Raw genomic sequence first — 13,153 nt, 5'->3', positions numbered from 1 at the left:
TGTCAGGTGGAGGAAGAATTATTTTGCACGTAATAAGGAGGCACTTCCTTGCTGCGGCCGTGGACCCAGCTGTCAACCTCTCCACGTACAGTCCATGTCCGATGGAAGTCGTTCCTTGACCACGTTAACCATGCCGCGCTGAGAGCACCAGAGCGATGGACGATGGCGAGGCCTAGGAAGGGGACGACGCGGAGCTGGGGAAGACGTGGCAGTGGATGCCCACGCGTAGAGGAGTACGAGGGTTCACTGGTTCGCTGCGGTGTGAGGCTGCCGTCGCCGCAGAATAACAAGAGGTGTGGGTGAGTAGAGGGATGGCCTGGCCAGCGGTGGGAGTAGTAGGGGGCGGTGAGGCCTCCGCCGCATCGCAGCCGGCCACGGGAGGCAGGAGCACGAGGCACGACCGGCGCTGGTTTGGGCGGCTGGAGCAAGAAGACCAGAGGTTGAAGAAGCACTACAGTCGTTGGATGGACATCGTACGGTCACTGGAGCTAGAATCGTGCATATTGACTAAGTTGACAAAGCCCTCCGTCCCCGTCAACTTAGTAGGCCCACAAGTCAGCCTGCCACTATACTGGGTCCCAGCTAATAGGGGGAGTATTCATTTTTTGTGCATAATAAGGAGGCACTTCCTTGCGTGCAAAGATATAGCTGGTGGGTCCGAGCTGTCAGCAGCGATAACGTTTTTTTCGCGAAATACAGAGGCCCTTTCGGTGGGTCCCTGATGTCAGGTGGAGGAATCATTATTTTGCGTGTAATAAGGAGGCATTTCCTTGCATGCGGCCGTGGACCCAGCTGTCGGCCTCGCCACGTACAGTCCACTTCAGATGCATGTCGGTCCTTGACCATGTTGACCAGGCCGCGCCGAGAGCACCAGGACGGTGGACAACGACCAGGCCTAGGAAGGAACAACACAGAGGCAGGGAAGACTCGGCAGTTGTTTCCCACACGAAGGGGAGTATGATTGTACGAGGGTTTACTGGTTCGTCTGCCGTCGCCGGAGAATAACAACAGGTGTGGGTGAGTAGAGGGATGCCTAGGCCAGCGATGGGAGTACGGTGGGGCGGTGAGGCCTGCGCGGCAGCACAGTCGTCCGCGGGGAGGAGGGAGCAGGCAGTTCCGTCGGCGCTTATTTGAGCGGCTGGAGCAGGAAGAGCAGAGATTGAAGAAGCACGACGGCCGTTGGAAGGACATCCAACAGTCAGTGCTTGTGCGTCAACCTTTTTTTAGGAAAGCCTCAAATCTGTGGAAAACAACATACATCCCATCTGCCTTTATTTCTAATAATTTACAGCCCATTTGCTAATTCTTAAGGTTTTTTTGGATCCCATATTCTTTTTGTTAGCATTACAGCCCATATTGTGGCCACGGTTAAAACATTATACGAAATTTTGCATATTTCGGTGCGGTCCAAACTGTTTTTAATCCCGAAATTTCAACTCACATTCAAACTGATTTTAAAAATAAATGTATATCAATATAAAATCCAACAAATTCTCCATGCATAAAAATTAATGTAATTTAAAATCTTGAAATGAAAAAAAGATATTTGAAACTAATTGCTGGTTTGATGTGTTTTAAAAATGTACAACCCATTTCTCATTACTGATGGGCCATTTTCTCGGCCAGCCGAATGAAATCTCTCCTCGTCTTGAAATATTTGCAGCCCAACAGGCCTGACAAAGCGACTTACTTGGCAAATCACAAAAAAACTGGGCTGTGGCTGTGGACCCAGCTGTCAGCCTCTCCACGTACAGTACTCTTCCGATGGAAGCCGTTCCTTGACCACGTTGACCAGGCCGCGCGGAGAGCACCACGGCGGTGGACGACCGCGAGGCCTAGGAAGGGGATGACGCGGAGCTGGGGAAGATGCGGCAGCAGAAGCCCGCGCGGAGAGGAGTACGAGGGTTCACTGGTTCGGCTGCGGTGTGAGGCTGCCGTCGCCGCAGGGCCTGGACAGCGGTGGGAATAGTAGGGGGCGGTGAGGCCTCCGTGGTAGCACATCCGGCCACGGGAGGCAGGAGCATGCGGCACGACCGGCGCTGCTTTGGGTGGCTGGAGCAAGAAGACCAGAGGTTGAAGAAGCACTACGGCCGTTGGATGGACATCGTACGGTCACTGGAGCTACAATCGTTCATATTGACTAAGTTGACAAAGCCCTACGTCCCCGTCAACTTAGTTGGCCCACAATCATCCTCCCACTATGGTGGGTCCCAGCTAGCAGGGGGTATTCATTTTTTGTGCGTAATAAGGAGGCACTTCCTTGCATGTGAAGATATAGCTGGTGGGTCCGACATGTCAGCGAGGGGAACGTTTTTTTCGTGAAATACAGAGGCCCTTCCGGTGGGTCCCAGCTGTCAGGTGGAGGAATCATTATTTTGTGCGTACAGTCCATGGCCGATGGATGTCGTTCGTTGACCACGTTGACCAGGCCGCGCCGAGAGCACCATGGCGGTGGATGACAGCGAGGCCTAGGAAGGGAACGACACGGAGCCGGGGAAGACTCGGTAATGGTTGCCCACGCGGTGGGGAGTATGAGGGTTTACTGGTCTGGCTGCCATCGCCGGAAAATAACAGGAGGTGTGGGTGAGTAGAGGAATGGCCTGGCCAGCAATGAAGTAGGGTGGGGCGGTGTGGCCTGTGCGGCAATACAGCCGGCCACGGGAGGCGGGAGCAGGCAGTCCCACAGGAGCTGGTTTGGGCGGCTGGAGCAAGAAGATCAGATATTGAAGAAGCAGCACGACCGTTGGATTTTGATTAACATCCAACGGTCACTGCTTCTAGAATCGTTTGTGGACTAAGTTGACAAAGCCAAAGTACACGTCAACCTAGTAGACCCACAAGTATGCTTCCAAATCTGTCCCAAACAGCATACAACCCAAAATTTCTAGCTAGATTCAAATTAATTTTAAATCTAAATATACCTTAATTTAAATTCAATGAAATTTTACCCGCACAAAAACAATGAAATTTAAAATATCAAAATCCAAAAGAAAACAATATTTTGGAACTAATTGCCTGTTTGCTGTATTTTTTCATTTTACAGCCCATTTATTATTACTTATAGCCCATTTCTTATTACTTATAGCCCATTTTCTGGGCAAAATGCTTGCCTCCTCGTCTTGAAAGATTTCCGGCCCAGCAGGGCGTAGAAAAGCATGTAGGCCTACGTTGGTTGTTCTGCAAAAAACAAAATAGCCGGCTAGCCATTTTCAGAAAGGAAAAAACAAACTGGGCTGGTCATGTGCTAAACATATGAAATAAAAGCCTGGGCTAGACGGGCCACGGGTCCCGCACAACCCAGTTGATACCCTTCTTCGTCCCGAAAAAACAAAATTACTGCGCGCACTGCTGGGTCCCTACTGTCATCCTCACCATGTACAGTCATCTCCTTATTCCTCTCGGTTGTTGACCATGTTGACAACACTGGAGGGCGGCGCCGCAGCGAGCGAACCAAGGCGAGGACGATGGTGAGGCCTCGGACGGGAACGAACAAGAGCTGGGGAAGATCACAGCCAGCCGTGGGAGGCGGGAACAGGCGGTCCCACCGACACTGGTTTGGCTTTGGCGGCTCAAGGAAGAAGAGACTGAAGAAACGCGACAGACGTTGAATGTCAATCCAACGGTCAAGGTTGGCACAATCATTTGTTGACTAAGCGAACACCAAGTAGCATACTTTTTTATATATGGGAAGAAAACTGCGAGGAAAATGCGTTCGTCTGCCGTCCTCCTCACAGGGAACGTTCGCCACATAAGTGACTAGCACCCTTGGTTTTCAACCGAGAGGTCTTGGGTTCGAGTCCCAGGAACTCTCAATTTTGTCCTCCTTCCTTCCTCGCAAAAAAGGAAAAAAATCAAAGACTTGGGAAGGCGTACAGAACAAGCTAGTGTACCAGTAAAGAGACGTTGTCGAGTTTTAGAAAAAGGAAAGACGTGCTCATGTAGCTGGTTCGAATCCAAACCTAGACTATGACTATATATGGTGCTATGCTACTCTGCAAGTAATGAAACTGACATATCCAACGTTCACTTCTCCTCTTCTCTACTTACTCTTCCTAGCATCAGAAGCTCTGGCCGCAGCAACCATGTCCGCTGGCTGCTCGTCCACCTGCTCTTCAGCAGGCAACAACCAGATATGCGCCAAGTCGCCACCCGTACCATCACCTGTGGGTCTCATCAAACCCTCGTCGGCACGTGCACCGCAGCCAATTTATCATCACAACCCGCTGCCGTTGGTGTGGTGCCACTGCTGCAAATCACGCAGAGTCATCCGTTGCGTCTCAACCACAATCCGCAACCCTGGTCGAGTCTTCTACAAATGCCCGAATCATGGGGTAATAATATGTTTAAGTGTTGTTCTGCTGCTTTCAGTTGCTGATTTTTTTAATAGTTTGGTTGGTGATCTTCCAATTTGATTCGTGTGATTTGTATTTCTGGGAAGTTGCTGATGTTGGGGAATGTAACTACGCTGATTATTTGGTTAGCCGAGGAATCCCAATACCAGCACGTTGGGGTGTTGGACAAGTAACTGAAGGAACGACGGAAGAGGAAGATGCAGAGCAGAAGGTTAAAGATGCAGTTTCTCTGATCATGGCCAGGCAACAGCTGCTGAACGGCCTTGACAGCAATGAGGAGATGAAAGAGCTTGTGAAGATAATGGGCAAAATCGATGTGCTCTGTAGGATGATTGTCTCTTTATTTGCAGTGTATGTAGCACTCGTGATGTATTTAGTGGCTACAACATGAGCACTTTGCTGAAACTAGTAATGAATGAAACCTGTGTAGCAGGATGGGCATAGTGTTGTGAACGTCTAATGATTTCTATTAACGGAAATCAGGGGGTATCCCCTTTTGCTCATATAAATAAATAAATAGCAGAGGCCCTGTCGGGTCAGCTTTGTTCTCATTCGAAGACGTCGAGAAAATTGCAGTCCAACAACAAACTATGTCATCAAATTCAAGTTTCACAGCCAAATATGAGTATAACTAAACAACAATATCATCATGGTTTAGTTGTCATACAATCACCAAACACAAATCAGCATACATAACAAGTGACGTTCTCATAGAAAAATACTAAACAACATGTTCATCAGGTTTCAGTTGTCATAGCAAACACAATTTCACATAGTAGATAAAAAAACGTCTTCTGACAGGCAAATACGACAAAAGCAATGTAATCATCATCCGTAGCAGCAGCGTCAACATGTTCGCCATGTGTATCAGTCTGAATCGTAATTCCCCACAGTGTCATCTTCTTCTTCGTCCTCAACGTCCTCGAACGTTGGCTTCTTCTTGATCAACTATTGTATGTCCACAGCATGACAGGCAATCTTTTCACCGGCGTCATTGACGTGATGGTTCTTAAAGATATTAGGAACATCCGTGTTATCTTGTACATCAGGAGCAGTGCAAGCATCATCTTGTTGTGCAACTTCATTAAATGAATTCCTCTACTCAAACCTTTGCAATACTCTCCAGTCATCGCTACGTGCAAATGTGTCTTCCAGGAAAAATATATATGTTTCTTGATTTGCCAAAATAAAAGGCTCGTTGGTCTGGTATGCCGCCTTGACATTGATGGATTTGAAATAATCATCAACTCTGGGTTTTGCGGTCCTGGAAAACAGGTTATACCAACGACAGCACAACAGAAGCACACACCGATGATCCTCGAAACTGGAGATATACTGCAACTGAACAATGTCTGTTATGTTAGCATACATTTCAGTTATCTCTTTGTCACATGTATCCGTGCTCATGATGGCACTGTTTTGTGTCTTCCTGCCTTCGTCTCGTGCAAGGGTGTTGTAGCGCACATCTCCAACAAAGCAAGATTCATAATGTCTTACCGAGTATCAGGATCCATCGCTAGTGAGTAAAGGGCATCATCAACTGCCTGCCCATCCTCCCGCATCTTCTTATCCTATGGTTAGAAAATAGACAAGCTGATCATCTTATGTACTCAATATATTAAAAAACTGACAGTGCATTTCAAAAGCTTACATGGTTCTTGAACCATTTAGCAAATCCTGCCATAACCAGTTTGTCAATGTTTCTTGGATTTTGCGGAAGTAACTCCTCTTTGTAGATGTTGCACAACATAGTGACCGTGTCAAACATCTAAATATATAAGAATGTGCTGCAAGTTTAGTAGATTATGATGTATAAGCTGCAGTACTGCACTTACTTGATATAAGGTAGTATCTCAGGACAGTTATTCAACACATACCAAACCATTTTGTCCAAATCTTTATGTTTGTCCTCTTGTCGACTCTTCCCTATAACTTGAACAAAATAATCGAAAACATTGAGCCCGGGATTGTCTTCACCGACCTCTTTGCTAAGCTGATCAGCTGTTTCAATGTATTTTGAGCAGAATGTCAACGCTTCTGTAGCAATGTAGGCCTCTGCAATGGAACCCTCGGGTCTAGCTCTGTTCCTAACATAGCCCTTGAAAGTGCCTAGCCGCCTTTCAATAAGGTACATCCAGCCATACTGTACTGGACCTCTAAGTAGTGCCTCATCAGGTAGATGAACAGCCAAATGCACCATAACATCAAAGAAGGCTGGATGATATATATTCTCAAGGTCGCATAGGATAGTTGGTATCTTGTCTCTAAGACGCTCCAAAGCATCTATCCTGATATTCCTACTACAGAGTTCCCTGAAGAATTGTCCCAACTCTGCAACTGCTATGTATAAGTCAGGGCGGCCCAATCCTCTAAGGATAATAGGTAAAACCCTTTGAAGTAGGACGTGTCAGTCATGAGTTTTCAACCCTTGTACCTTGGTTCCATCTGCACTGACTCTCCTTTCAGGGTTGGAAGCAAATCCATGTGGGAATCTCACACGTGACAGGACCTCACATAATTATTTTCTTTTTACCTTGTCCAGGATGTACACAGCTGGTGCCATATCCCGTGGTTTACCTTCATCTTGCACCTGCAAATCCTTTCTGATACCCAGGTTTGTCAAATCAATCATAGATTTTAAGGTATCTTTCGTCTTGCCTTCAATATTAAGAAGTGTGTCGATAATGCTGTCACATATATTTTTCTCGGTGTGCATCACATCAAGATTATGTCGCAGATCGAAATCTTTCCAATACTCCAAGTTCCACAAAGTGGACCTACGGGTAAACAATAATCTCTCTTCTACCCTGCCACGCTTCCTTTTCCCGCTACCATTACCAGGATGGTTTCCTGGTGTAATATGCCTGACCTTCTCTAATTCCACTTGCAACTCATCGGCGGTGAGCCTCTTTGGCGCATCACGGTTTTCATGCTTTGCATTGAACACATGTCTTTGGTATTTTCTAGGATGCGGCTTGTCCTTGGCAAGGAAACGACGGTGTCCAATGTAACATATCTTGCTAAGTATTGCGTATGACAGCGGATTCCTGTCACAGCGAACACATGCATTGTAACCATGTGTCGTTCGCCCTGACATAGTGCCCAAAGCCGGATAATCATGGATGCACCAAATTATAACAACACGTAGAAAGAAATTAGCTGGTGGGCTGCTATATAGGTCTCGAGTGAGAACACCCTTCCATAGCTGTTGAAGTTCCTCCACAAGAGGCTCCATGAACAAATGAAAATCCTTTCCAGGACTTTTTGGACCTGGGATGAGCAAGGCCATCATGTAGTTTGATTCTTTGGTGCAGACATTTGGAGGCATGTTGTAAGGGATAACAAGCACTGGGCACATGCTATATGTGGCGCTCTGGTGGCCAAATGGGTTAAATCCATCTGAAGCTAATCCAAGTCTAATGTTTCTCGGGTCAGCAACAAACTCTTTGTGTTTATCAGTGAAGCTTTTCCACTCACTACCATGAGATGGATGGCTCATTACATTCTGATATCTGTACTCCTTGTTCCTAGAATGCCACAGTACATCCTCTCTTGTTTCAGCACCATGAAACAACCTCTGCAATCTTGGTGTAATTGGAAAATGTCTCAGAACATTATGAGGAATCCTCTTCACAACATCGCCATCTTTCCATCTTGATAATTTGCATTTCGGGCATTCACTTAAGTTGGCATAATCCTTCTGGAACAGAACACAATTATTCTTACAAACATGGATCATATCATATCCAATTCCAACTGCATGAAGGAAATTCTTCATTTTACTGTTGGTGTCTGGCAGCTCAGACGCATTTGGGAAAGATTTGCGGAAAGCAGCCAACATCGCATCAAATGATTTGTTGGTCATTCGCTCAGATGTTTTCACCTGAAGAAAGGTGACCATAGCTAAGAATACTGACAGCTTATTTCCTGGGGTGACAGCAACATTGCATTGTTCCAACATGCGGGCCCACCGTTTTTCTTCTGCAGGTGAAAGTTCACGGAATGCACGAGCATTTCGTAGCATTGTTTCAATGTTGGTCAAACTCACTTGCTCCGCCACCACCACCTCCTCCTCCTCTTCCACCTGAGCATCAGGCAGATCAAGATGGTGATCTGCTGCTTCCACGTAGTCAATAACATTGACGTTCACAGCTTCACCATGATGAACCCACCTAGTATATGTGACCGACATCCCATACAAGTGTAGATGATTTTGCATAGTTGACTGGGGTCTTGTAACTGAATTCATACAACTGCTACACGGGTAGAGCACATCTGATTTCGGACCACCGTACTGAGCTCTGATAAAGTTCATGAAGTTTTCAACCCCCTCGACATATGCAGCGGAGAATCTTCGAGCAGAAGTTATCAAAGTCCTATCCATATGTTAGACATACAAATTAGTTCTTCTACTAGATATTACAGGAAAAACATATATGCTTTTTTATGAAGTCCAGAAAAAAATACCTAGGTCGATGTCTAAAGCTACGACAAGATATCTGGACGAGCAGATCTAAGTAACGAAATATATGTAAAGCTAATTTAGCAAATAGATTTGAGTGCCAAATTATGGCAGGCTGTTTCAGCAGTCAATGAGGCCGAGCACACAGCCATCAAACTATCGAAGGCCATCGTAGCAACAAAGATCGAGTATAAAATGGTTTAGAGCTATTTCACCTAACAGATTGGCTACTAGACCATGGCAATCTACGTCACAATAAATATATGGCAGGATATTTTAGCAACTAATAGGCCTTGGCATGCCATCTCAGCTAAGCAGATTGAGTGCAGAACAGGGCAAGGAAGCTCCTTAAGCAGAGCATATTGACAGTAAACTACTTCGGCAAACAGTGAGATTAACAACGTCTATCGGCTAACATTCAGTGCTACACCGACATGAACGGGGCCTCAGTCTAGAATGCACGTACCGTGGGAGAAGCTTACCGCCGTGCGTCTCCACACAAACATCGCCAGTGGTGGAGGTGCTGAGCGTCGTGCGCCTCCACAAGAACGTAGCTAGAGGTGGCGGCGCGGCTAGAGGACGATAGTCTACAAGAGCATACTGTGGGAGTGAGAGGATCGCCGAACCGCGGCACCGACGTATCGGCGCGGCGGGGAGGGCGGCTTTGGTGGAGCGAATGGAGTGGAGGGGGACAGGGGGAGGGGGGGGAGGATTTTCACGCGGTGGGCGGGGGGAGTTTGGCGCATGGTCGGTTTCTCCAAGTGCAGTCCCACGTGTTAGTGAAGAGGCAAGCCGAAGCGCATTCCATTTGAGTGAGCCATGTGCAGGACCGAACTTGTGTGGGGTGCAATGCGACCGCGACATGAGTGCTATGAGTGTACCTCCTTTTTTCCTTTTAAATTAGGTGCTTCGCCCCCTCAAAAAAATTTGTTGCTTCACGCGATCCATCGATACTACTACTAGTAATCCGGTAATCCTGACTAAAACGGCGCGGCCGGGTCTTTTCCCGCGCGATATGCTGGGAGGTTGGCTTAGTTGGGTTTTTTAGGACGAGTAATGCTACACCTATGTAATCCCAGTTACGTAATTAACATAATGTGAAATGTGTGAGCTGTTGATTGTAGATTGGGGGGAGGGAGAGGCCCACCACCATGAAAATCAGAGGAGGAGAGAGAGAGAGGCAATTTACGTTAACCCTTTCGTAGGTTCTCGTAGATGTAGAAAGATGTGAAATGTGTGAATGTGTAGTGGACGTACTATTGGAGTGCCTAAGATAATTTGTGTATGTATAGACCCGATGTGTTTATTTTACTTCGCATGTTAGATTTGTCTCGGTTCAATAAAAACAGAGTTGGTGATGATGGTGTACTTGTCATCATGCAATATAAGCCGTCCGATCTATATCTAACGGATAGGAAGGAAACTATGACTATTTACCCGCACTCCTCTCCACATTTGCAGATAAGGCTTTCCCTCGTTCATCCTTTTCTCCCACAAGATCTTGATATTTCGTGCAACGCACGGGCATCTTGCTAGTACTCCTACAATATGTATATTATTGTGAAAGTTCATATACACCGGCCGAGATTAATGCAAACACGACAGATTTTCATTACATTTCGAACTTTTATAGGACAGAAAAATAAAAGAAACCCGACCCTAAACCTATTCTACGGCGGCGACCGACGTCCTCCATCTGCGATCTCTATGTACGGGGGCGGGGTTCAAGACCCGTGAAGTGAAGGTGTGGTCTCCGACGAGGAAGACTAGAACACGGGATACGGACCGGCCAGTTGGCACACCACGCCGTACCACCTCCCATGCCCTACTCATCCTTGGAGGAGTCCCCGACCTCGGCGGTGCCAGACGTTGGACGGCGGCAAGTAGGACACATGGCTGACGGTGCTCCCGTCGTCGGCCGCCAGTGTGGCCACCGCTTGTGCGGTCGCGTCCGCGTCCAGCTACGCTGCTATTGCATCGCGAGAGGCAACTTGAGCGAGGGCGGCGACCTCGAGCTTCATCCCCGAAGACAAGCTCTCCCGCAGAGCGTTCGCACTTGCGGTCATGGCGGATGTGGTGCCAGGTAGGAGGACGATGCGCTATGCTGTGGAGGTTAGCTGGGCGTTGCCGCTTTAAGTAGCGCATTCCGGTGAGGCCAAGCGTCCGGGTGTGTCATTAAGTTGCCAGAGTTGGTTCCTCGGGCACCGAGCCTCTTAACGACGACATACAAACGGACGACATGAATGCGGGCAGCTGGCGCTGGCTGGGAACGCACCGCGCGACGGCGCGAGGGACGAGGGTTTTGGTGTGCCAGGGTAGTTAGCTGTGGTCGTGGCAATGTTGGAGATGCCCTTTGCTCACATGCGATCCCCGCATGCCATTGAAAAAGCAAGATGACCCGGCATGGTCTCAGGTATAGAGGATGCAGTTGGCCGCGCTACACCACTCCGCGGACGCGTCGTGGCGCCCCGTGCATCGTCGATGAGCCGGGTGTTGGGGTGTGTTCGGATTGTGGCCAAAGTGCACCTTACCAAAATTTTGGTCATGACCCAAAGATTGGTCTTTGTTTGGATGGTTGCCATTTTTTTGGCATGCCAATGAACTCTAGCCAACTCTAGTTCATTTTGCTTGCCAATGTCGGCCAAATCATGGGCAACCAATACCTCAACCAAAATTTTGGTCATGACCCAAAGATTGGTCTTTGTTTGGATGGTTGCCATTTCTTTGGCATGCCAATGAACTCTAGCCAACTCCAGTTCATTTTTCTTGCCAATGTCAGCCAAATCATGGGCAACCAATACCTCAACCAAAATTTTGGCTACCCAATGCTTTGATGGGGCAACCTTGGGCACAAACCAAACATACCATTGGTCGTGCCACAGCACTAACGCCACCCTCGGCACACTGAAACCGACCGTGTCTAGTGACGATATGAGCGTGTCGCTCACAGCGGTCGCCGTGTCCAGAGGCGGTGCTGGAGCTACGCCCCGTTGTTGGCCCCAACGACCCACATGAACGGTTGTCGGTGGAGAGGAGGTCGTGGGCCAGCTCCTCCATTGGACTAGTCTGCGCTACGTCGTCCCGACGGGTGTGCCCCACATGTCGGTTTCCCTGTTTTCCCGACCATATTCGAGCGTCAGTGCTCCGCGTTGCACATTAGGCCTTTCACTATGTAGGCCAAGCGAGACAACTTATTGTTTATTTGAGCCGTTCAAGTATAATCATGTGGCGTTTACTTATTTCTCATTCCTCTCCAACCCTCTTCTCCATCAATCATGTCGCCCTCCAGTCGAGTCCATCCTCCCGCATGCCTCATTTGAATATTCCGCCGAGTATCATTCGCATGTACCCACCCTAGTCCTCTTTCAATAGATCTCCGGACCCCGAGATGAAATCGAGAGGGAATGAGTGGGGGCACGTGATACCTAAGGCGGATTCAAAATTTTGAACCGGTGATCATAGCATCCGCAAATCATATATAAAGGGTATTCAATGTTCGTTTCATTTTTGAACGTACAATATACTCCCACCTATCCTTTCTAGTTTACATATATGTTTTATGTGTAGTCAAAGTATCTCTACTTTGATCAAAAAGGTATCAACATTCAACAACACCCAATCAATATTGTTAGATTTGTATGTACTCCTAGATTTGTACTCGAGATGGTTTCCAATTTGACTATTGACAAGATTAATAGTACATGAAATGTATAATGTGAAAATTATATCATTGGAAACTCCTTTCACATACGAATTTGACCGTATGCTTTGTGTAAGTTGCATGTCATATATTATTACTCTAACATTTGGTCAAAGTTAGCCTCAAAAAATGCATTAGACCCTGCATGCTTTGTGTAAGTTGCATGTCATATATTATTACTCTAACATTTGTGTAAGTTGCATGTCATATATTATTACTCTAACATTTGTGTAAGTTGCATGTCATATATTATTACTCTAACATTTGGTCAAAGTAGTATAGTAAAAGTGGATCCTCTGACGTAGGTACCCCTGCCTTACCCTCCCTTTTGATCACTTACTGGCGGACCCCATGCTTGCCAGGCCCCGCATGTCAGTTACTCAATGGGTTCGGCCACGTCAGGGGATCCTCATCCGTAGTATACTCCCTCTGTTTTTATTTACTCTGCATAAAACAGAGGGAGTGATGGTATAATAAACGACGCGGGCGGGGGAGGGGGAGGGACGTCGGTTTGCTCTCAACTGTGGTCCCACAAGCGAGTGAAAACACAAGATGAAGCGCGTTCCATTCGGTGAGCGACGTGGAGGGTCCAGCGTGCCGGGATGCAACGCGAACGCGACAAGAGCGATGTACAGTTAA

This window comes from Triticum dicoccoides, chromosome 3A (assembly GCF_002162155.2).
Source record: "Triticum dicoccoides isolate Atlit2015 ecotype Zavitan chromosome 3A, WEW_v2.0, whole genome shotgun sequence".
In the NCBI taxonomy this organism is placed as follows: domain Eukaryota; kingdom Viridiplantae; phylum Streptophyta; class Magnoliopsida; order Poales; family Poaceae; genus Triticum; species Triticum dicoccoides.
Note: the sequence above shows the minus strand (reverse complement) of the source record.